We start from the raw sequence: 24,270 nt of genomic DNA on the forward strand, positions 1-24,270 counted from the left end.
CATGTCTTCCGAGCAGGCACGTATGAGCCGATATCTGAGCATTTTGAGGAGGGATATACGAGAGTTCATGGTGAACTCATCATACCGGACATTTGCCGAGCTTCAGGAAAATGCTCGGAATAGGGAGATAGAGCTGGAGACTCAGGCTAGGGAGGAGGTGGAGTCTCAGGGGAAGGATAGGCGACCGACACAGTCTCAACCGGCAGCCAAGCGGGCCAAGCCCGCCGATTCGAGGACAGGGAGCCTGAAGGGTCGCGCTTGTGGCAAGTGCGGCAAGAGTCATGATGGGGTGTGCAGAGCAGGGTCTTGCTACAAATGTGGCAAGGAGGGGCATATGGCCAAGGATTGCCCCAAGGGGTTTGCAGTCTATTTCCACTGCAACCAAACCGGACACCGGAAGGCAGAGTGTCCGCAGTTGCGAGGGTCAGCGCAGGGAGCATCTCCGGGATCCGCCCCTGCTACAGTGAGAGCTACTGATAGTCGGTCAGTGAAGGCCGAGGCACCGAAGGCACGAGGGAGAGCCTTCCAGCTGACCACGGAGGAGGTCCGCGCAGCGCCCGACGTTGTGGCTGGTATGTATTCTTTCATCTATTTATTTTGAGTTTGAGATATTATGCTTATATTATGATATGCGTAGGTATTTTTCTTGTGAGTTCTGTACCTACCTTGGTGTTGTTTGACTCGGGTGCGAGTCGGTCTTTTGTATATTTGGCTTTTAGTCAGCACATCAGTATTAGTCGAGAGGTGTTGATTCGACCTCTGAGAGTTTCCATAGATAACGAGCGGGTTGTTTATGCCGCGGAGGTGATCCGAGGGTGTGTACTCAAGATCTTCGGTGTTGAGTTTCCGATTGATTTAGTCCCTATTGCGATGGGAGATGTTTGTGTCATCATGGGCATGGACTGGTTAAGCAAATTTGGAGCGGTTATCGACTGCGAGCGACAGCTAGTGACCATACGAGACCCTAGTGGGGGAGTTTTTATGGTATACGGTGAGGGTACGCGTTCTGGGTCGGCATTTTGTTCGGCCGCTAGAGCGAGGCAGAGTCTGCAGCGAGGCTGCAGTGGGTTTGTAGCATATGTGATGGATAACAGGGTTGATTCAGGGAGACCGAGGTCAGTTAATGAGGTCCCGATAGTGTGAGAGTTCCCATATGTTTTCCTTGAGGAGTTGTCTGGCGTGCCTCCCGAGAGCCAGGTAGAGTTCCGTATCGATTTGGTTCCCGGGGCAGCGCCTATCGCCAAGGCGCCCTATCGCCTTGCACCTCCAGAGATGCAGGAGTTATCCTCGTAGCTTCAGGAGCTGGTGTGGAAGGGGTTTATTCGGCCAAGCAGTTCGTCGTGGGGAGCGCCTATCCTTTTTGTCATGAAAAAGGACGGTTCACACCGGATGTGCATTGATTAACGGGAGTTGAACAAGCTGACGGTAAAGAACCGTTACCCTTTACCGAGGATCGACGATTTGTTCGATCAGTTATAGGGAGCGTCTTGGTTTTCCAAGATTGATTTGAGGTCTGGATATCATCAGGTGAGGGTGTGTGATGATGACATCCAGAAGACAGCATTCTGGACTCGTTACGGGCACTACGAGTTCGTAGTGATGCCATTCGGGATCACCAATGCACCGGTGACATTCATGGATCTCATGAACAGAGTGTGCAGGCCGATGTTGGATCGTTCGGTGATCGTGTTCATCGATGATATATTCGTGTATTCGAGATCCAGAGAGCAACATGAGGAGCATTTGAGGGAGATCCTCGGAGTTCTGAGATCGGAGAGGCTTTATGCCAAATTCTCCAAGTGTGATTTCTGGTTACGAGAGGTCCAGTTCCTGGGGCACCTCGTTAACCAGAATGGGATATTGGTCGATCCGGCCAAGATTGAGGCAGTGATGAGTTGGGAGGTTCCGAGATCACCCACCGAGATCAGGAGTTTCTTAGGTTTGGATGGCTATTATCGGAGATTTATCACAGATTTCTCCAAGATCGTCGTGCCACTTACCAGGTTGACCAGGAAGGGTGATGCTTTTTCATGGGGCCCAAAGCACTAGGCCTCCTTCGAGACACTTCGCTAGAGACTATGCGAAGCCCCGGTGTTAGCCCTTCCGGAAGGGATGGAGGACTTTGTGGTGTATTGTGACGCGTCAATATCGGGGCTGGGAGCGGTGCTGATGCAGAGAGGGCATGTGATAGCATATGCATCGAGGCTGCTGAAGCCTTATGAGGCGAGGTATCCCACCCACGATCTGGAGCTGGGGCAGTAGTGTTCGCCCTCAAGATCTGGTGTCACTATCTGTATGGGGTTCGGTGTACCATATACATGGACCACAAGAGCTTGAAGTATTTGATGGATCAGCCCAACCTGAACATGCGCCAGAGGAGATGGTTGGATGTGGTGAAGGATTACGATTATGAGATCCTGTACCACCCGGGCAAGGCTAACATTGTAGCCGAAACCCTGAGTCATAGGGCGGAGGGGCCCCGATACGAGACGTTTGTATGAGATTGACAGTGATGACTCCGGTGTTGGACACCATTCGAGGGGCCAAGGCTGAGGCCGTGAGACCAGAGAATCGCAAGAGAGAGCGAGTTATCGGACAGGTATCGGAGTTCTTCCCCGATAGCCGAGGGATTATGACCTTCTAGGGAAGGATTTGGGTGCCATTTGTGGGCGGGGCACGTACAATCCTGATGGAGGAGGCACACCGATCGAGGTTTTCAATTCATCCCGGGGCCACTAAGATGTATTTAGACCTGAAGAGAGAGTATTGGTGGCCCTGTCTGAAGAGGGATGCCGCATGGTTCGTAGAGAGGTGTTTGACCTATCGCAGGTTTAAGGCCGAGCACCAGCATCCGCATGGTAAGTTGCAGCCTTTGGAGATTCCCGAATGGAAGTGGGAACAGATTACCATGGACTTTATCACCAAATTGCCAAGGACTGCGAGAGGAGTCGGTGCAATTTGGGTGATCGTGGACAGGTTGACAAAGAGCACCCATTTTCTTGCTATCAGTGAGAGTTCTTCCGCTGAGAGACTGGCAGAGTTGTACGTGAGAGAAGTGGTATCGCGGCATGGAGTGCCGATCTCAATCGTCTCAGATCGAGATGTGCGTTTCACTTCCAGGTTCTGGAAAAAATTTCATGAGGAGTGGGTACGAGGCTGCATTTTAGCACCGCATACCACCCACAGACCAACGGGCAGAACGAGCGGATGATTCAGACACTCGAGGACATGCTTCAGGCATGTTTATTGGACTTCGGAGGGAGTTGGGACATGTATTTACCCTTGGCTGAGTTTTCCTATAACAACAGCCATCATTCGAGCATTGGTATGCCACCCTTTGAAACTTTGTATGGGAGGAGGTGTCGGACTCCTATTTGTTGGGGTGAGGTCGGTCAGTGTGTGATGGGTAGTACATAGATACTACTTTAGACGACTGAGTAGATACAGCAGATCAGGCAAAGGTTACTGACGGCTCAGAGTCGTCAGAAGAGCTACGTAGACAGGCGTTGCTCGGAGCTCGAGTTTCAAGTTGGTGACTTCATACTCCTGAAGGTATCTCCTTGGAAAGGAGTGATCCGATTCAAGAAGAGGGGCAAGCTGGGCCCCCGATATATTGGTCCATTTAGGGTGATCGAAAGAGTAGGCAGTGTAGCATACCGGTTGGAGCTACCTGCGGAGTTGGGTCAGATTCATGACACCTTTCACGTATCATAGTTGAGGAAGTGTGTGGCCGATGAGTCGGCGGTGGTACCATTCAAGGATATTCAGTTGGATGCGAGCCTGAATTACGCTGAGACACCAATCGCGATCTGGGATCATAATATCAGGGTTCTGAGGAGCAAGGAAGTGCCTCTGGTGTAGGTCCAGTGGCAACATCAGAAGGGGTTCGAGCTGACCTGGGAGCTGGAGGTGGAGATGCGGACGCAACATCCAGAGTTGTTTGTCGAGCAGGACTTCGGGGACGAAGTCTAATTCTAGTGGGGGAAAATTGTAACATCCGGATTCCCAGGTATATTATTTTATTCATTTATTTTGAGTTTGGGGAGGAAATCGGCGAGTTGATGCTTAAACTCGCCGAGTAGGATCGCGAGTTCTTATCCGGATTAGTGACCGGACTCGAAGAGTCGACTCGTGGACTCAGCGAGTCCACGCTGTTAAGTGAAACCCTAATTGTCGGGTTTGGGACCTATTTAAAGGCTCTTATAGCCTTCAGTTGCGGCTACCAGACCCTAGAGACAGACCCTAAGAGAGTTAGAGCGTTTGTGAGGAAGGAGAGGCAATTTTCAATCCTTATGTTGGTGTTCTTGCAAGAAAAAGGTGACCAAGGCAAGAGGGAGCTGAAGAGCGTGCTATTCTGTAGATTTCAGAGCTCATGGACTTCATATTTGAGGTATAGATTCGATCCTTCTTCAGTTTTGGTGTTAACCTTGGGAGTTAGGGTTTTCTAGGCCCTTTAGAGGCTCGATTTGATGAGCATCTGGTCCCTTCTCGTATTAAGGCTTTGGATCTGGATCCAAAGAGGTCCAGAGACCTTAACCCTTTGATCTTTATGTTTGATATTGGGAGACATGAGCTTAAGATGTCATATTTGAGGTTATTTCTTCAAATAGAGTCTTTGGGCCTTTGCATGGGCACCAAGTTCTGAACTTTACGTGATTATCATGCTTCAGAAGGTCAGATCTATGGATTAGAGGAACGGATCTGACCTCAGGAGGTCTTTTGAGTTTTAGCATGGCATGAACTCGCCGAGTCCAAGAACAGACTCGACGAGTAGGAGTAGGTTCCCCATAAATCACACAGTTGGTGAACTCGCCGAGTCCAAGAACAGACTCGACGAGTAGTAGTAGGTTCCTCGTAAATCACACAGTTGGTGACTCGCTAAGGTGGGGGAATAACTCGGTGAGTCAGAGGGGATCTAGATGTAAGTCCCTAGTCTGCTTGTGTATCAGTCAGATCCGTTTGATGGTGCAGAATCTGTGACATCCCCATTTTCACGGCCAGAAAAGACCGATTTTGTTTATGCTTTATGAAAAATCAGAGTACTTCTTTTCATAAAAGTGTTGCGGAATTTGTTCCCAGAAAAACATGATAAATACATTATCAAAACATTTTCGAAGAAACGTATTTTATTTATTTTAAAACATTTGGGATGTCATCGTCACTACATAAACATAAGCATAAATAGAACTTACTAGTGATCTACATCCCTTTAATCTCTTAGTGTAATGTGACTTCATAACAACACCTGTGACATAAATAAACTGAGTGGGTCAGGTTGGGAAACCTGGTGAGTACATAGGGTTTTCAACCCATAATAATATAATTATTATGTTCAAACAATAAAACAATCAACCCAATTACCCATCCCCATTATCTTCTTTACTCTTAAGGATCTACCCTAAGAATCAACCATTCCTCGTTCATACCTTCCTAAGGATCATCCTAAGGAATCGACACGAAGTCCATCGTCACCGGGTTTAGGCACTAAGTCTGCATAGTCGCCAGAATTTATACAACAGGCACTAAGTCTGCATAGTCACCAAGGTTTTGGCACCAAGTTTGCATGATCACTAGGGTTTAGGCATCAAGTCTGCATGATCGCCAGGGTTTAGGCATCAAGTTTGCATGATCACCAAGGTTTAGAGTACACCGAGTGAACACATCGTTCACAACACTTACAGGTTGCGAGCCTGCTAGTGTTCCACTGGACTGTCTAGAATAGTCTGTGGTTGTCATCCATACTCTGCTGAATGACAGGGCCATCGTTTGGGAAAAGGCTTCTCACATCGTTCACCTCTCACCCTCACCTTGTGGTCTATAACACCTCTCAACTCATCGTCCAACTTATATTCCATCTATTATATCTACCCATGTTTTACCCCAACATTTTTGTTGGTATAAATTACATATACATTTTAAATCCTTTAAAACATGTATAAAATCGTTCAACTAGCATAGACAGCAAGTACTCAGATAATACACACACATAACACATAATTTATATAGAATACTTCATATCTATGTGTAAGATGAAAGGGACCATGCACTCACTTGAAAGGTGGTGACTCAGCACTCGGACAACGCTTCGATACTCTTAAAACAATTTCCTTCGATAAAACCTAGTATCAATACCACTAGGGTTTAGTCTAACGATAACCGCGACAAATTAATAGCCTGACTATTATTATTATTATATAAGCGTTAAATAACACTCAATATAACTCATAATAATAGCCCAAATAATTATTTTAAGGACCTAATAACATTACTATAATTATTTGGAGGCTATATTAAAAATTGCGTAAGCGTAGCTCACTTCGAGTGGATTTTAAAGAAAACCGAGCTTTGCTCGGAGCAGCGTTTCCGAAACCGAAAGACCCCTTTTTCTCGGGACTCCGGGAGCCTCGGGGCTTCCCTCGGGTGCTAGGGGTTCACCTAGACTTTAAGGGTCTCAAAAGGGGCTAGAGAGAGAATGTTCTTAGAGAGAGAGTGAGAAAATGTGTGAAAAAGTTGGAGACCCTCGCCCCAATTTATTACCCAACGAGGCCTAGGATTACGCTGGGCGTTCCTCGGATAAGGGCGTCATCTGGATCCAGCTGTCTCGCATTCATCGGAAGAGATAAGGCCGAAGGTACGCTGCACGTACTTGACCTCGGACGCTAGGCGTAGCGAAGCGAGGCATGTCCGAATCCGAAGCGTTCACTGATCAGCGATGGACGGCCCACAACGCGCCACGTCATCAAGTTCTTACTAGCCTTTGCAAATTCGATCATAAACTTTAAAAATTCATAACTTTCGCGTACGAGCTCCGTTTTCTCCGTTCTTTATATCCACGCGAAGGTGGGATCGTACTCTACAACTTTCGTTTAGACTCCGTCGGCTAATTTTGAATTTATTTCAAAATTTATATTATTAACAGGCCGGGACAGGAAATGTTCGTTAAAAATTCATAACTTCTTCATCCGATGTCCGTTTTCGCCCATCTTTTTCTTGTTACGCTACTCTTAACAAGATCTTCAATTCTCGTTTAGGTCGTGTCGGCTAAAAGGCGCTCGATCTATTATTCGAATTTCGGGTTGTACACTGTTAATCCGAAACTTCAAAAAATCATAATTTCGTCATACGAAGTCAGATTGGGGCGTTCTTTTTATGGACGCTCTTGGTTTAACATTTTCTACGACTTTCGTTTAGATCGTTAAGGCTAAATTTTTCTCTATCGTAAATTCACTATTTACGCTTCCCGGTATCGTGCCGGTTTCATCGCGAAACTTCGACAGGTCATAACTTCTTTGTTATAACTCGGATTTCGGCGTTCTTTATATGTACGGAAACCTTGTAACATAAAATAAAACTTGGTTAAGATTATTCATTCTAAATAATCTTTTGTCGAAAAGTCATTTTCAACCCCTATTATCTCTAAATTGACTAGCTTAGATCTACGGGCGTTACAGAATCCCAATCAAACGGATGATGTCAGATCAAATAGAAGAGAAGGAGAAGAAGAAGATGATGAATCTTGTATGTATTGATATGAATGAAGATCCGGATACAAGATTCACACACTAACACACACTCTCTTTTCTCTCTCTCTATATAACACCTTCAAATGCACACACTTAAGCTCCTTTAGTGTTCATCCATCTCTTCCTCACACCCCTCACCCCTATACATACATACATATATATATATACATGGGAAACATGGGCCTTTAAATGTGTTTACGGTCGTAAATGGGTTTACGACCGTAAACACCCATTGGGCCGTAATCAGGGTTTACGGCCATAAACATGTTTACGACCGTAAACACCTACATGATATTACATAAAAATACAATTTCCGAGAAAAGCAAAGTCTTTTGCGACCCCTATTATCTCTAAATTGACTAGCTAGGATCTACGGGCGTTACAGAATCCCAATCAAACGGATGATGTCAGATCAAATAGAAGAGAAGAATAAGATGATGATGATGATGAATCTTGTATGTATTGATATGAATGAAGATCTGGATACAAGATTCACACACTAACACACACTCTCTTTTCTCTCTCTAGAACACCTTCAAATGCACACACTTAAGCTCCTCTAGTGTTCAGCCATCTCTTCCTCACACCCCTCACCCCTATATATATACACATGGGAAACATGGGCCTTTAAATGGGTTTACGGTCGTAAATGGGTTTACGGCGGTAAACACCCATTGGGCCGTAATCAGGGTTTACGGTCGTAAACACCTATATGATATTACATAAAAATACAATTTCCTAGAAAAGCAAAGTATACACCATAATATTGACCCAACAATCTCCCCCTTGGTTTATAGCTTTCTTTTCTTTTCTTAAATGACCCAACAAGATCCACCTAAGAAGTAGTTGGCTTTTCTTGTCAATCTGCATCGAGAGCTTGGGTTCGGCATTAATCTTCAAAATCTTCACGACTTCAAGATGAACATGATGAATCTTCGATGAATGACTTCATCTTGAGGAGTTAGGCTTTTCTTCAAAATTTTGGCATTGAACGCACATTGGGTGAATGGCTTGACGTACTGATTCTTGAAAGATAGTACTTTCAGCTTGAGCATCTTCAGAGAGAACATCAGAGAGAACTAAACTTGTAGATCACTTCAGCAGGTTCAAGATAGCAGCAGACTGATTGAGGATGCTTCAATGCAATCCGTCACATAATCTTCAAGTGCAACTTCACCTTGCTTCTGGGGTTGAAGGATTGAATGTTGAGAGAATTATCTTCATTTCTTGCTCCTTCAAATGAGAATTCTTCGATGATCACGGATGAAGCCTTGGCTCAGAAATCTTCGACACAAACTTCCATGAGTTTCATCTTCACCCGAATTCACTATTCAAGAAAAAACAAAACTAAAAGAAAAATTTAGCACACAATATTATTATTATTATTATTATTATTATTATTATTATTATTATTATTATTATTATTATTATTATTATTATTATTATTATTTGGATTTTTCATATTTTCTGAAAAAGAAATAAAACAGAAATAACACTATTTTTGGATTTTTTTTTTATTTTTGTTTGGTTATTAAAATTTTTAATTCTCCCCTAATATTTAAATTAGAAGAAAACTATGAACAAATTTAACAAAAATAAAATGATATCTAACTTTAGGAATGATTTGGGATCAAAGTTTTTAGACAACTTTTATCCGCTTGTCGGTACCTTCTATCTTCACGTCTTTGTCTGGTCGATCGTCGGTATTGTTGTCCACTTAAACACGAAAAATTGTGACGAAAATTAGGACATACTATTAGTTGTAAAACAAAGTGATCCTAAGTTCATAGAAACTATTTCTTAAGGACCATTCAGCTGACGACGACCAGGGATATTGTTGTCCGCCTAAATTGAGCAACGAGATCTATAGACAATCTGTAAGTGTTCAATTTTTAATTGTACTACAACATGGTTCCCGCTTCCTGACATGCTCCAGTAATCAAGGACTTACAGAGTACTCCTTACATTGGGTGAGCAGCCAATCATTAAGAGAGAAGATATATTTAGAGTGCATATGCTATGTGTGACAACCCGAAATTTCTATTATATACAAACATATCAAGTCAATAGAAGTCAGAACAGTTGCTGTTAATTTTCAGACTTTTTAGAATAAGTTTGAGTATTTCAGGATTCACACTTTAAAGATATTAGGAGAGAGGATGCACTAGGGTTATTGTGCAACACTATTATTCCAAAACTCTAAGAAATTAGAGTTTACTGTCTGAATAAAATATTTTCTGCCAAAAACCCTAAATTTGGGAGTATATATATGAGAGCTTGTCATTATTTACACTTTTTCCAAAAAAAACTCAAGATCCAAACCATTTCTCTCTCAAGTATCATCCAAAAGATTTTCAAGATCTTCAAACTAGTAAGTGATTCTATCTTTCTTAAGAGATTGTATGGGTTGATCTAGTGTTTTAACACTCTTCTAACCATGAAATCATTCCAAAAGGTTGATTCTTCCATTTACACCAAGAACACACACTAGTGTTCTTGGACTTTTAGCTTATTTCAAGCTTCCATATAGTAAGTACTTCTATCCTAGAGTCTTATAAAGCTTTTTATACATCTTTACATCAATAAAATGTCCCGAGAACACCAAGATCAAGGTGTTTACAGTCCAAGAATGTTCTTGGACCGTAAACCCCAAATAAAGGTGCCAAAGGGTGCCTTAGTCCTTCACAAGCCTTAGAAACATGTCTAAATCCTTCCTTGATGTGTTTAAGCCCATGAAAAGCACCGAATTCTCTCATTTATATGTGTTTACGGTTTGGGGATCTCCCAAAACCATAAACACCCCAAAGTGTGTATAAATGGCCCATATTCCATCCTTATGCCTAGAATCTAACCTAGACTATTACCTTGAAGTGTTTAGGACTTGAAAACATCATAAAACCATGTTCCATAGGATTTTACGGCAGCAAACTCATGGAGAAATGGTCCATGGTCCGTAAACTCCATTTAGGAGTGTATTGATGCCACAAAACATTTCCTACGGCTTAAACATGAAGTAGGAATGCTTGGAATGGCTTAGAAGTCTTCAAACAACAAATGGTCAAAAGTGTGTGAGCTTACGGCCGTAAACTCAAGGGTTTACGACGTTAAACTATTTTGGTTGCGAACACAAAAACATAAACTCCATAATGGAGTTTTCCTTGAACCCCAAGCACACTAGCCTTTCCCTACAACACTTACATGCAATCCTTGGGACTGATAACACTTGTATAAGGTGTTTAGCATGTCCTAGGGTGTCTTGACTTTGTTTATTCGTTGTTTAAAGACTAATTGGATACATATATATATATATATATATATATATGTGATATTATATGTTAACTAGGGTCATAGAGTGTGTTCAAGACTTCACTTAACACCTAGCAATCCAACATCTTCATTTCATCCGTACCACTCACTACAGGTGAGTTCATACCCTTTAATCAATGGTTTAAATGTTTTTAAATTCTTTTATGTGGGGGGGGGGGGGAATACAAGTTGAATACTTATAGTTATTATATCAATCACATGTGATTAATAACTACCAAACCGGTAGTTTGGTTACTGTTCAAACTGTTTTGCTTCAAACTGTTTTACAAAATCTTTTACTTATCAAATACTTTTACTTAAAATCTTTTATACTTATTATCAAATGCATGCCTATGTTGTTGGGTTTTGAGCATTCTAACACTCCTATGGTGTACATGCAACCCTATAAACCTTGGATCTATGTTTTCTCTATTACACATGCAAATAAGAACTTTCCAAGGCTTTAATCCTAACTAGCATATTATGATGTTCTTAATCTACAAAGTAATAGTTAGAAGACATACCTTTTGATGTAGCTTGATGTCTTCAAGCTTTAAGAGCTTAGCCCCAATAGTGTGGAAGCCTCAAGTGGAATCACAAATCACCAAGACACCTTGGAAGACTTTAGAGAATATGAATACTTGGTTCTCTCTTAGTGAAATCGGCTAGCCCTCTTAGTGTATCACACTAGTGCCAATTTCACCAACCAAAGACATCTTTATATAGTATGGAGGATTAGGGTTAAACCCTAATACCCATGACCTTTCATTTCCTAGGATCCATGGGTTAAACACTCCATGGACTATCCATGAAAGCTTAGCCCAACCTAAATGAACTTGGCCCATTCCATATATATAAGAGTCCATATTTAATTAGTTCCTTTTGATCACTTAATTAATTATAAATTAATTCTTGATCAATACTAATTAAATAATATGATTCCATATTAATATATTAGAACTTATAATATATTAATATTAATCATAAACATACTATTCTCAAAAGATTATCCATATAAATTGTGTCGGTGAAGTGCAACCCAAATGGACCATGCCGGGTCGGGTCAAGTACATACCAAATATAGTTATGGACTTAGACATTAATCCAACAGTCTCCCACTTGGATAAGTCTAAAACTATTATTGCGTATGACTTCAAGCCTAACTGGCAATCGTAGCTCTTAAAGCTGCTGTCGAACTCTGATCTTGTCAACGAACTTGTCCATTAGATAAGGGATCATATATTCCTCCATTCTAGATATCATATGGACTGAGACATGGATTATAATCATTCTCACTGTCCATTTGTTGTTTCCCGATTTCCGATTTATGACGACTGACTAATTGAACAAATCAAATCAGTCTTGGCCCGGCCGAGCACTTCCATTTGTCATCATCAAATCATCGAGGGGCCCACAGATATCGGTTTTATCCCGAAGGTAAAAGGAACGGATAAACTTCGACTCATATGGCTTGTTCTACTACTTGTTGAATCATACACAAAGGCACGTTTTATAGCACCGAGTTACCAAATGCGTTTTCGTGCAATCAATGTACTATCAACTCATAGTAACAACTCATATCTCTAGGTTTGAAGAATATAAGATATTATCGTCTCATGATCACTCGTGATAAAATCCATGAAGTGATTCCAATGAGCGCGGGTTGAATCCAATACTCAGAACTTATGAGCACTCATGAGTGTTGTAGCCCTTTGTCCAACACCTTAGACCTCTACAAGCCAACCCATGACAGTCTTAATTCATATCTACTTCCAACATATGACCGACTGTGGATGGTTTGAATAACTTAGTCATTCCGGAAGAATAACCTAGTTTATTCGGGAAGTCAAAACATGCAAAATGAAACACAATAATAATTGAATCCAATATGGTATCAACCCTTTGAACATAAATAAAACACCTTTTATTTATCACCATATGATTACACATTATTCATTGTATACTGTTTCAGCTATCAACTTTATTCTTGAATTTAAAACAATAGTTGTCCCATGCTCCAAGCATGTACACTATGTTTTTCTAAACACTAGTCATGCCATACACCAAGTATGCATACCATGTTTGTCTATGATCTTTACTTTGTGAACTAGATCCATTGAACATAACTTCAATGATTCTCTTTTCACACTCCCAAATCCTTACTGCAAATGCAAGAATTTCAAATTCATGCCATTTACTGAAATTTGTTAGATTCTAAACTTATATGCATTGATCTTCTTGTAATGATTATGCACAAAGTCATAAAGACTTGACAACAAACATTACAGAGCATTCCAAAGGAGATCAACTCCTTTGGAAACATCCTTCTTGCATTAAGTTCCCTTTAATCTTACACAGATTGAAAATACTAACTTTGAAACATTTCCAGATTCATTTTGACTATCACATCTGAAAAAGAGTTGCCTCCTTACAAATTATGTCAATATAATCCTTCTAGAATTATCACTATACTTCCGACTGTCCTTGAGCAACCAATCTTTGGTAAACCTTAGATTATCCTCGACAATAGTTTAATCCTTTTAGTCATATCCAGTTCTAAACCTTTTCCCTTCTTAATGCCCCATGCATTTGGAAAATTTTAGAAAGGATGAATATAGCACATGTAATCGATCATATATCCGAAGCATATGGGACACGATTCATGATGTCTCACATAAAGACTAAACCAGTCTTTTGCTATAACATTTCCATTTCTATTTGCCAAGTTCTCATAATTCAGATTATGAAAAGGGATGCCGTAATCATAATCGAATTTTAGAACGCAAATAATGGACCCATATACAGAATTTCCTTATGTTGAGCCATTCCAACATGAAATTCATATATATATATATATATATATATATATATATATATATATATATATATATATATATATCCTTGACTAAATGATTAAAACCTCACGATCTAAGCTTATAGATTTGAGATGAAGTATAATTTTCTCTCCCTTAATTATAGCAAAACAACTCTTTCCCAATTGAAACTTTTGTTTTCTATAATTAACATTTCTAACTTGCAATACTTATCATAATTATCATGCTCCCACTAACATGATGATTATTAGCATAACACTTATGCTCCCACTAGCTTTGACATGTACTCAGAAATTAGCTGACTTTCTACCAAAGTTCAGATTTCTGATACTAGATTGTTTTGATAAGACTTTATCAAAAACATACACCTTCCCTTAGATAGCACACTTGTGTGTCTAAACAATTATGAATAGGTATGCCGTAATCATAATGGTTAGACCTTTTTGCCACTTCTCACAAGTCCAGGTTAGTGTGCCGGTAAACCACACACGCTCCACTAACGACTTTGAGAATGCAAATATCAAAATTGCTATCTAGCTAAAATCTACTTAGTGAAAGTGTTTCCTCACCATCATTTTCATGAATCGGAGAGAAACCTTATGACACTTAGATTTAATGGTGTATGTGTTCTTATCCATGTGAATTGTCAAAACCTTAGTCACAGGGCAAGGGTAATGACAAATCCAATCTCATATGGGCTGAACTCAATCTTAACTTCTTGCCACCTGGCAGCTTAAGGGTCTTCCATTGCTTCCAAGTTGTTGTGCAACAAATTGAGAACTCTAAGAACTCATATGCAAAGCCAACTTTAACTGGAATGGGCACAGAATATGTCAACACGATAGGTTATAAACCTCAAGTCGTGTGCTAGTGACGAACTTCAGGTTCTCTTCTTGATTAGTTCTTGAGACTTTCAAGACCTTTAAGACTCCCACTGTCCTCTTGACCTAGAAGACTCCCTTGTCAAATATCCAAGAGATAGTGTGGATTCTAATCAAGACAAACACTTCACACAATTGGCCTAAGTTGGTCTTTGTTTTGTCCAAAACATCACAACTTAGCAATTTCAAATGTACAAGAGTAGAAAACTTTTACTCTTACATTTGACAAGTGTTTTAAACCTTCTTTTGAGACATGTCACTCAAGTTACAATCTTGGAGTATGACTCTAAGACTTGTATTGGTACGAAGTATGACTCATCTTCTTGATTTAACCATTTCAACAATTCAAGTTCCTTTTCTTAGTCATTAAAATGCACTAAGATTTTCCTTAGAGAACTAATTTTGATATGGTTTCTTAATCATTACGATGATCACAAAACTGATACTAAAGTACTCTCCCATCTTTTCAGATTTGAGAAACTTTTATCCTTCTGCCTAATTTGATTCTTCTTATTCGCTCTGCTATACATTGGAACCTTTTCCAATGTCTCAGAATTACACTTAAGCTTGTAAGTATAACCATATTTACTGAACGTAAGTAAATCATGACGAATAGTCTTATCAATCTTTTGTGGTGGACTTGACCAATGCACAAGAATGTGTACTCGATCCCTTAGTCCTTCACTTGACTCACACATCCATGTGAACAAGTAATTAGTCTTAATTTTCCAATACTTGAAAGTTCTCATTCATCATGCTATACAACTTGCATGATTCCAAGTTCTGGTCCAATTGAAACTTGGGTGATGAGAATCTTTCCTTATTTGGTAAATCCAGACATTACCACAAATGAAAGAATCAGTTTCATATTTCCACTCTTGCTCTTAATGGAATCATATAACCAACAATTTTTCCTCAAATGCCATTGTAAGGATATTTTAAAATAAATAAAATCAAAAAATTTCTTTTATTTTAAAAACTTTGCGGAAAAACTTATCCTTACAATGCAAAAGCACATGAAAACTTTGTTGTTATCTATTCCTAAGCAATATCTCATAATTCCTAAGAAGTAGTTCAAGAATCCGATCTTCAAACTACGCGATAGAAATCCATCTACGCAATCAGATTCAGCATATTCTTTCTTTAAGTTCCTTTACTTTTCTTTGATTCTTAAAACATCAACATGTGAACCAGTCACATCATGTAGTAAGAATCTCAGAATAGAAACTTAGCAGAGTTAGATAGTGGACTTTACCTAAAGTAGAGCCAAACTTATTGACTTTAACACCCTTAGGTAAATTGGCAGATTTGCAACCAATTTCCCGTCCTTTGGCAATATAAACATATGGACCCTTTGATAATGGTACACGGGACTATCACAAACTTAGCTTTTCTCTTTACCATTTGGTCAACCGAGTTGACTATGGCCGATCCCTTTAACATTGGGAAGAGAATGCTTTTCTGGATTTCCTGTGTCACTATTGTCAATGTCCATCAAGTTTTAAGGAAGTTGATCTTAACAAATAGATAAGATCATTAAGGGTCTTGTCATAGTCTGTTTCATAGGTGTCCCAAAGGAACTCACTATGTGACTTAGAAAGTGATTGAACCACCAACTTTCTCAAGACTTTGACACCCAACTCTCCCGGCTTGTCAATATGTGACTACATCTCCAAGATGTGATCACACCTAGACCTTGCCTTGCCAATAGGGCTTGTGTGAACTTGAACTTGTGGGTTAGGGAGAATAATTGGAGGAGGTGAAAGAAGTATGATTTCCATGGGACATCATCTTCATTTAGGAAAGCTTGTTTCAAGAGATTTAGGAAGATCATAAATGTCTAAACCAGACATCTTTTGGGAGATATTCAAGATAGTTGATCTTAAGTCCTTAATATAACACCCAATATGAAATATTAAGGCTAGGACCCAACAAACTATTTTATAACTTAGAAGAGGGATGCCGTAATCCAAGCTATAAAATATTTGAAGGTAGGTGAATGACGATTCACCAATTTCCACCAAGATAAACGAAATGTATTATTAGGTTTTAATTGGTTTTGAAACTCCTAGATCTATTGAGATTCATTGAACTGTTCAATGGCATGTTTCAATCTCGAGTGTGCCCTTCAGGTTTTGTGACTGGGATGCCGAGGATCACAAAAAAAGGTGTGAAGTAACCATGTAAATTACTTGGTACCCTTAAGTGTTTACCCCTCAATCGATGTGCCGGTTAACCATACACGCTCCACCGATACTATGATAAACATTAAGTTACCCTTTGCCTACCTTGTTAAATACGAGTTGGTGTGCCGGTTAACCACACACGCTCCACTAACCGACTTAAACAAAGTGCAAAGTGTAATTTCATAGATTAGCACCTTATTCACATTTTCCTAAGTAATTAAGATTGGGTATTTATAAATGTTTAGTTACTTAGTATTTATCATTAATACTTTTAATGAACGGAGAATTATAGTCTTGTCAAACCCGTTCGGCTAACGACCCTCCACCGGTCAAGCAAGCGGTGGGTGAGAGTGGACACCCATTAAGTCGCCATTTTATAGGCAACAACCTTATACCCACCTTATAGACGGCTTCGTGAATGAGGCGTACTAGCGGTAAGACTGACTTTACTCTTATACATATATATATATATTATTAACTTATAATATTATAAAGTATAAGGGTTGAATTTTAACTTTTAAAATTCTAAGGGCTAACTTGGAATTAAAGTATTCATAAGAGAAAACTTTACAAATTCCAAAACTGGAGGGCAAGTTTTGAAACTATTCAAAACTAATTAATTCCATAACTTATGTGTTTAAAGTTGTTTTAATCCAAAAACTCTTCAAGTTCCATAACTTGAGGACAAGTTATGGAAGACTTTAAACTAATAAAAGAATTAACTTTTCTTTATTTTATAACTTATGGAATTAATTAAGGTTACACCTTTTTTTATTTTATTTTATTTTATTAAATGAAGAGACTCTTGGTCCTCCATAACTTGAGGACAAGTTATGGAGTCATAAAAGCATTTAATTAGAACTAGACTCTTCATTTTTGTAACCTTTGCCAATTTTTATGAGTTTTATGATTCTTAAATGTGACTTTTCATATAACTTGAGGACAAGTTAAAAAAACACATTTTAGAATCAATTCTTAGATTAATTTGGATTAAAACCAACTATCACAGAATTTTATTCATTAATCTAATTTCACTCATAAAACAAGGTAACACAAAAAACTTTTGGTGATCCATAACTTATTCTTAAGTTATGGAATCCTTTAAAACATTAACACCAAATTTTGTAACTCCATAAAAACTTTGAATCAATTTTTTTTAAAACCTTTTCATATCCATAACTTATGGAGGTTTCAAAAAATAAAACTCTTTAGATCAAACTTTTAAAACTAATAAAATAATCATATCATTTTATCTTTTATTAAATTTGACCTAATTCAACTCATAAAGCAAATTATTCAAATTTTACAAATAATTAGTTTTTCACAAGAACAAGTAATTATCTTAAAATTTGACAAACTTCATGTTTTTTTCTTTTTTTTTTCAACTTTGAAAATAAAATTTTTGCATCAATATAACAGAAAACAACCCGTGGCTCTGATACCACTGTTGGGTTTTGAGCATTCTAACACTCCTATGGTGTACATGCAACCCTATAAACCTTGGATCTATGTTTTCTCTATTATACATGCAAATAAGAACTTTCCAAGGCTTTAATCCTAACTAGCATATTATGATGTTCTTAATCTACAAAGTACTAGTTAGAAGACATACCTTTTGATGTAGCTTGATGTCTTCAAGCTTTAAGAGCTTAGCCCCAATAGTGTGGAAGCCTCAAGTGGAATCACAAATCACCAAGACACCTTGGAAGACTTTAGAGAATATGAATACTTGGTTCTCTCTTAGTGAAATCGGCTAGCCCTCTTAGTGTATCACACTAGTGCCAATTTCACCAACCAAAGACATCTTTATATAGTATGGAGGATTAGGGTTAAACCCTAATACCCATGACCTTTCATTTCCTAGGATCCATGGGTTAAACACTCCATGGACTATCCATGAAAGCTTAGCCCAACCTAAATGAACTTGGCCCATTCCATATATATAAGAGTCCATATTTAATTAGTTCCTTTTGATCACTTAATTAATTATAAATTAATTCTTGATCAATACTAATTAAATAATATGATTCCATATTAATATATTAGAACTTATAATATATTAATATTAATCATAAACATACTATTCTCAAAAGATTATCCATATAAATTGTGTCGGTGAAGTGCAACCCAAATGGACCATGCCGGGTCGGGTCAAGTACATACCAAATATAGTTATGGACTTAGACATTAATCCAACATATGTATGTATAGTTATATAAGTAATGTTTAAAGGGCTTAGGAAGGCCAGCTCGCTTTATCTCCTTTTCCTCGTTGGGATGTGGCTTTAGGGCATCGGTTATCCGTCCGAAGGTCGTCTAAATATTAGTTATATATTATGTATACATATATAGACATAAAAGTTCTTTCAACTAGTTCCATACCTTTGGGTACCAAGGGTTTCACAATCATGATCATACATTACTAGTAAGCTATCATAGGGGTTGCACAGGAAGATACTAATACTATTACTAGAACAATGAAACATAGAATTAGTCAGTTCATTCATGAGTCAATAGGAGTAGTACACACAGTACATTACTATACATGCTAGATAGAGAGAGAACACACATTACAGCTAGCACACGCAAAACATTACAGTACATATAGGCTAGACAGAGAAAGAGTACACTTTATAGTTAGCACATTCATTACATGTACATTCATGCAGTTATGTGAACCATTAAACGAGTCATGGCTCTTCCTGCCATGACCGTTCTTGTATCCATAATCTCCTTAATTGGGGAGCGTATGAGTTTGCGTATAGATCTATACTGGATTGACTATCCTACACATTGCTGCTCGCTACAGTGGGACTTGCAAGTCTACGGGTGCCAAATGTCATTTCTTACGACGTCTTACATCATCGTTTTACTAGATTCAATAGCAGGATACAGGTCGATCACATGTTACTCTAAACGCATTTTGTTTTTAAGGTAGTTAGTACAACAGTAGTCACTTATTGCAAATACTACAAGTCTATGATATTTTCCCATTACATTCACTTCGTGAGCATTCACACGATGCACGGTAATGTAAAAACTATATTTTTGGTAAATGATAGTCAGATTTGGGAAAATACACACTCTTACAAGAGACATACACACAGACACTAGATGCCTTGGTACAAGGCTACCATTAGTAGGAAACATAGGGTTTTCTAGGAGAGTTCAAACATTTTACAAAACATTGTACAAAATATCTTAGAAATGCTTTCATACAAACACATACATTAATATACTTCTGATCTCACCAGCTTTAAGCTGATACTCTATTTCAAAATAACTTGTATTCTCAGGTCACCAATAGACAGGTACAGGTGCCAGGTTTTGAGAAGATGGAGTTCGTTCAAGACTCATCTTTTATTTTGAGATGTATATTTTGGTGTCTATATAACTTGACAGAACACACATGTATGAAATTATATTATTAATGCAATGGATGATGTTGTTACTTGTTTACTATTATTCATTGTTGTGATACTGTACATGACGTCCTTCGCCCGAGAACGTTTCCGCCGTTCACGGTTTTGGGGTGTGACAGATTGGTATCAGAGCATTGCTTAGAGTGAATTGAGTATATCAATCCATAAAAGATATACTAACTATAAATACATTGGGATTAAAATACTCTGACCAAGAGTTTGTACTTTAAATATTAAAATATTTAATTAAGTATACGTGCCTGCATTCATACTAAAATCAGTGTCACTAAGACCATACAAAAGTATTACGATTGTTGGGCAGCACATGTAGACTTAGAGACATATGGTCCAAACTGGGAAGATATAGCCTGATCAACTATATTATCCGAAGGTTGACTAGCATATGCCTAAGTGTGGTTGTAAGGTTGCAACAAGTCTAAAAACATACCAACAATACCATAATGAGAACAATAGAACCCAAACTTAAAATACTATAGGAGTATTTTGCGTTACTATAAGTTACCTATGTGCTAGATTCTTATACCTCTCCTCTCGCGTAGATTTAATGGCTGGATTCCACATTCCCGGAGATCCGTACTATCCCGACCACGGCAATGCAGGATGGCTGGAAGAAGAACCAGAAGAGAATCACCCAATTCCCTTGGATGATCATGAAGCTGAAGGCTTTTCTGATGGTTCTGACTCAGAGCCAGAAGTCAACAACCTGCCCCCAGCTGATCAAAACCCAAACCCTCGTCCAGCATTTCGTGGACCCACACCCCTGTGGGCCAAAAACTTGAATACATGGAACTAGGAACAGGGTCAACCTATCCCCTACAATGCAGACAGAAGTTCCTAAAACCTCACTGAGGGAGGTTCTGCTGACAGATTCCTACCCGTCATGCTTCGTAGGATTTCTCGGAACACGATACTGGGTTAATCAACTATCAATCGAGTTTTGGAGATTGACGCCAACTCTGGTGTTAACACTGTCCGCATTCGCCAACTAGAGTCTGCTCATGAAAGGGCTCTGGTGCACAATGCAGCTCTTCGGAGGGAACTCGCTGAAACCTGTGCTGAAGTCAGAGAACTTCGAGCTCAGCAAACAAGAGCTGATAGGCGCATGAGGGACATAGAACGTCTCCTTTCGGGATCAAAAACTCACTTTGGTAGTTCTCGTCGCCGATAGATTCTCATCAACTTCTCTCTTTTGGATATAACCTAGTTATGTAAAACTCTGGTCTAATTCCCTATCTTTCTAAATCATAAGCCTGTTAGGTCTTGGTTAGGTTGTAATTCTATCAAAATTTTCCCATTTTGGTTGATGTAAGGCCTCCTTTTGTTGGTCATTTTTCCTGAACTTGTTACATCTGTAATTCCAGTAATATTGACAGGTACCTAATCTTATGGGAGTTATTATCCAAATGTGATCATCAGTTAGTTCTAGATCTACATTCAATCGTATTGTTGGGCTAGGGAGAGTTAGTCCATGAGTCATTCTCATCAATTCTTCCATTAAATTCTTATCAATGTTTTCATCTTCATAAACTGATAGATCAAAGATGCCGCCTCGCAGAAATCCAAGGAGAAACCTCTATAACGAAACACCACCTCCTCCACCTCCTCAACCACCTACTGCTCAGTTCGACACTACAGCCGTAAATGCTGCTGTAGCTGCAGCTGTGGCTACAACCATGGCTCAATATCGTTCATCTGGTTCCACTGGAGGAGGAACCCCTTTCCTATCAACTCATGGTGAAATCTCGATGCGCTTGAAAGAGTGCTCATACAAGGACTTCACCAACTGCAAGCCATTGTCCTTCAAGGGGACTGGAAGAGTCATTGCCCTCTCGCAATGGTTCGAGAAAACCGAATCGGTTTTCAAAATCTGCTCTTGTTCCGAGGAGAGCAAGGTGAAGTTCGCTGCTTGCACCTTTGAAACGAAAGCCCTAACAAGGTGGAACAGCCATGTTAAGTCACTATCACTTATAGTGGCTAATGCTATGGGCTGGGAAACTTTGAAAGACCTCATGATTGAGGAGTACTGCCTGAAGGACGAGATCCAAAAGCTGGAGGAAGAACTATGGAGCCTAACCATGAAGGGCTCCAACGTAGTCGCCTACACCGCTAGATTCTGCGAGCTGGTGACCCGCTGTCCCAACATGATTCCTTCTGAGGGAAAGAAAATCGAGGGATATATATGGGGGCTGGTGCCACCATACCAGGGAAATGTTTTGGCATCACACCCCACTACATTTGATAGTGCCAAACGGTTGGCATAGCGGCTCATAGACTATGGGGTTCGTACCTCGGCCGCAACAACGACCCTGGCCAACTCAGATCCCGCAAGAACCGCTGATTCCAAGCGGAAGTTTTGGGATGACAAGAAGACGGCTAAGGCTGCCAAAAAGCAGCAGGTTGTGGCAGTACATGCTGCAATAGCACATGCCGCTGCTGCTCCGGTAAAGCAGTACGCTGGAAGTTTGCCTAAGTGCAACAAGTGCAACTTCCATCACGTCGGCGCCTGCCAGGAGATGCAGTGTCTGAACTGCAACAGGAAGGGGCACACTACTCGTTTCTGTAAAGCTTCGGTGAAGCCAATCAACCAAGCCCCCGGTGCTGGAGTGGGCCAAACTTGCTACGGATGTGGCGAGGTAGGCCACTTCAAAAGAAACTGCCCGAAGGCAGGGTTTGCCGGTGGATCGGCAAGAGTTCTGGCCATAGGCCATGAGGAAGCGGTTGCCGACCCTATAGTGGTCACTGGTACGTTCCTCCTCGATAACTCTTATGCATGATTCTATTTGATAGCGGATCGGAGAGGAGTTTCGTGAACCAAAAATTTGCTCATTTACTTAAGAAAAAATCACGAGCACTTAATGAACCGTTTACTGTAGAAATGGCTAATGGAAAGACAGAGAGCACTAGCAGTATATTCATAAGGTGTACCCTAACTTTAGATAGCCATTCATTTTCGATCGATCTCATGCCGGTCTCCATTAAAAGTTTTGACGTCATTACCGGCATGGATTGGTTGAGTCTTCATCGTTCCGATATCATGTGTTACGAAAAGGTTGTTCGCCTTAATCTGCTGTCCAGTGAAACCTTAGTAATTTATGGTGACAAACCCGGCATGAACCTTCGTATCATCTCGAGCATCCAAGCTCAAAAATTCTTGTGAAAGGAATGTCGTGCATTCCTTGCTCATGTGGTCGATGTGAGCCAAGAAACGAAGGACATTCAGAACATTCAAGTAGCGCGCGACTTCCCCGATATTTTTCCAGAAGAACTCCCAGGATTACCTTCGCAACGTCAAGTCGAGTTCCGAATTGACTTAGTTTCAGGGGCTACCCCCGTAGCCAAATCACACTATCATCTAGCACCTGCAGAAATGCAAGAACTGTCCAGTCAACTTAACGAACTGCTCAGCAAGGGCTTTATAAGACCAAGCTTCTCACCCTGGGAGCTCCAGTCTTGTTCGTCAAGAAGAAAGACGGATCGTTTCGTATGTGCACCTACTACAGGGAGCTCAACAAACTGACCATCAAAAATCGTTATCTGTTGCCTCGTATTGACGATTTATTTGACCAACTTCAAGGAGCGAACTTCTTTTCAAAAATCGACTTGAGGTCCGGATATCACCGACTACGAGTGCTAGGGGAGGATGTTCCAAAGACAGCCTTCCGAACTCGTTATGGGCACTACGAATTCGTAGTGATGCCGTTCGGATTGACAAATGCGCCTGCAGTATTCATGGACTTAATGAATAGGGTGTGTCATCCTTACTTGGATCAGTTCGTCATCATCTTCATCGATGACATACTTATCTACCCTCGTAGTAAGGAGGAGCATAGTCAGCATCTGCGTCAAGTCCTCGAAACATTACGTTTGGAGAAGCTCTACGTGAAATTCTCGAAATGCAAATTTTGGATTCGACAAGTTGAATTCTTAGGGCACGTGGTTAGCGAAGAGGGTATACACGTGGACCCTTCCAAAATCAAGGCCATTGATAATTGGTCAGCACCGAAGACGCCTACAGAAATTCGTTAATTTCTAGGCGTCGCTTGCTACAATCGTAGGTTCATTCAGAACTTCTCCCGGATTGCGAAACCTCTTAAAACA

This window comes from Lactuca serriola, chromosome 4 (genome assembly GCF_051521515.1).
Source record: "Lactuca serriola cultivar US96UC23 chromosome 4, Lser_US96UC23_V15, whole genome shotgun sequence".
NCBI classification, from domain to species: domain Eukaryota; kingdom Viridiplantae; phylum Streptophyta; class Magnoliopsida; order Asterales; family Asteraceae; genus Lactuca; species Lactuca serriola.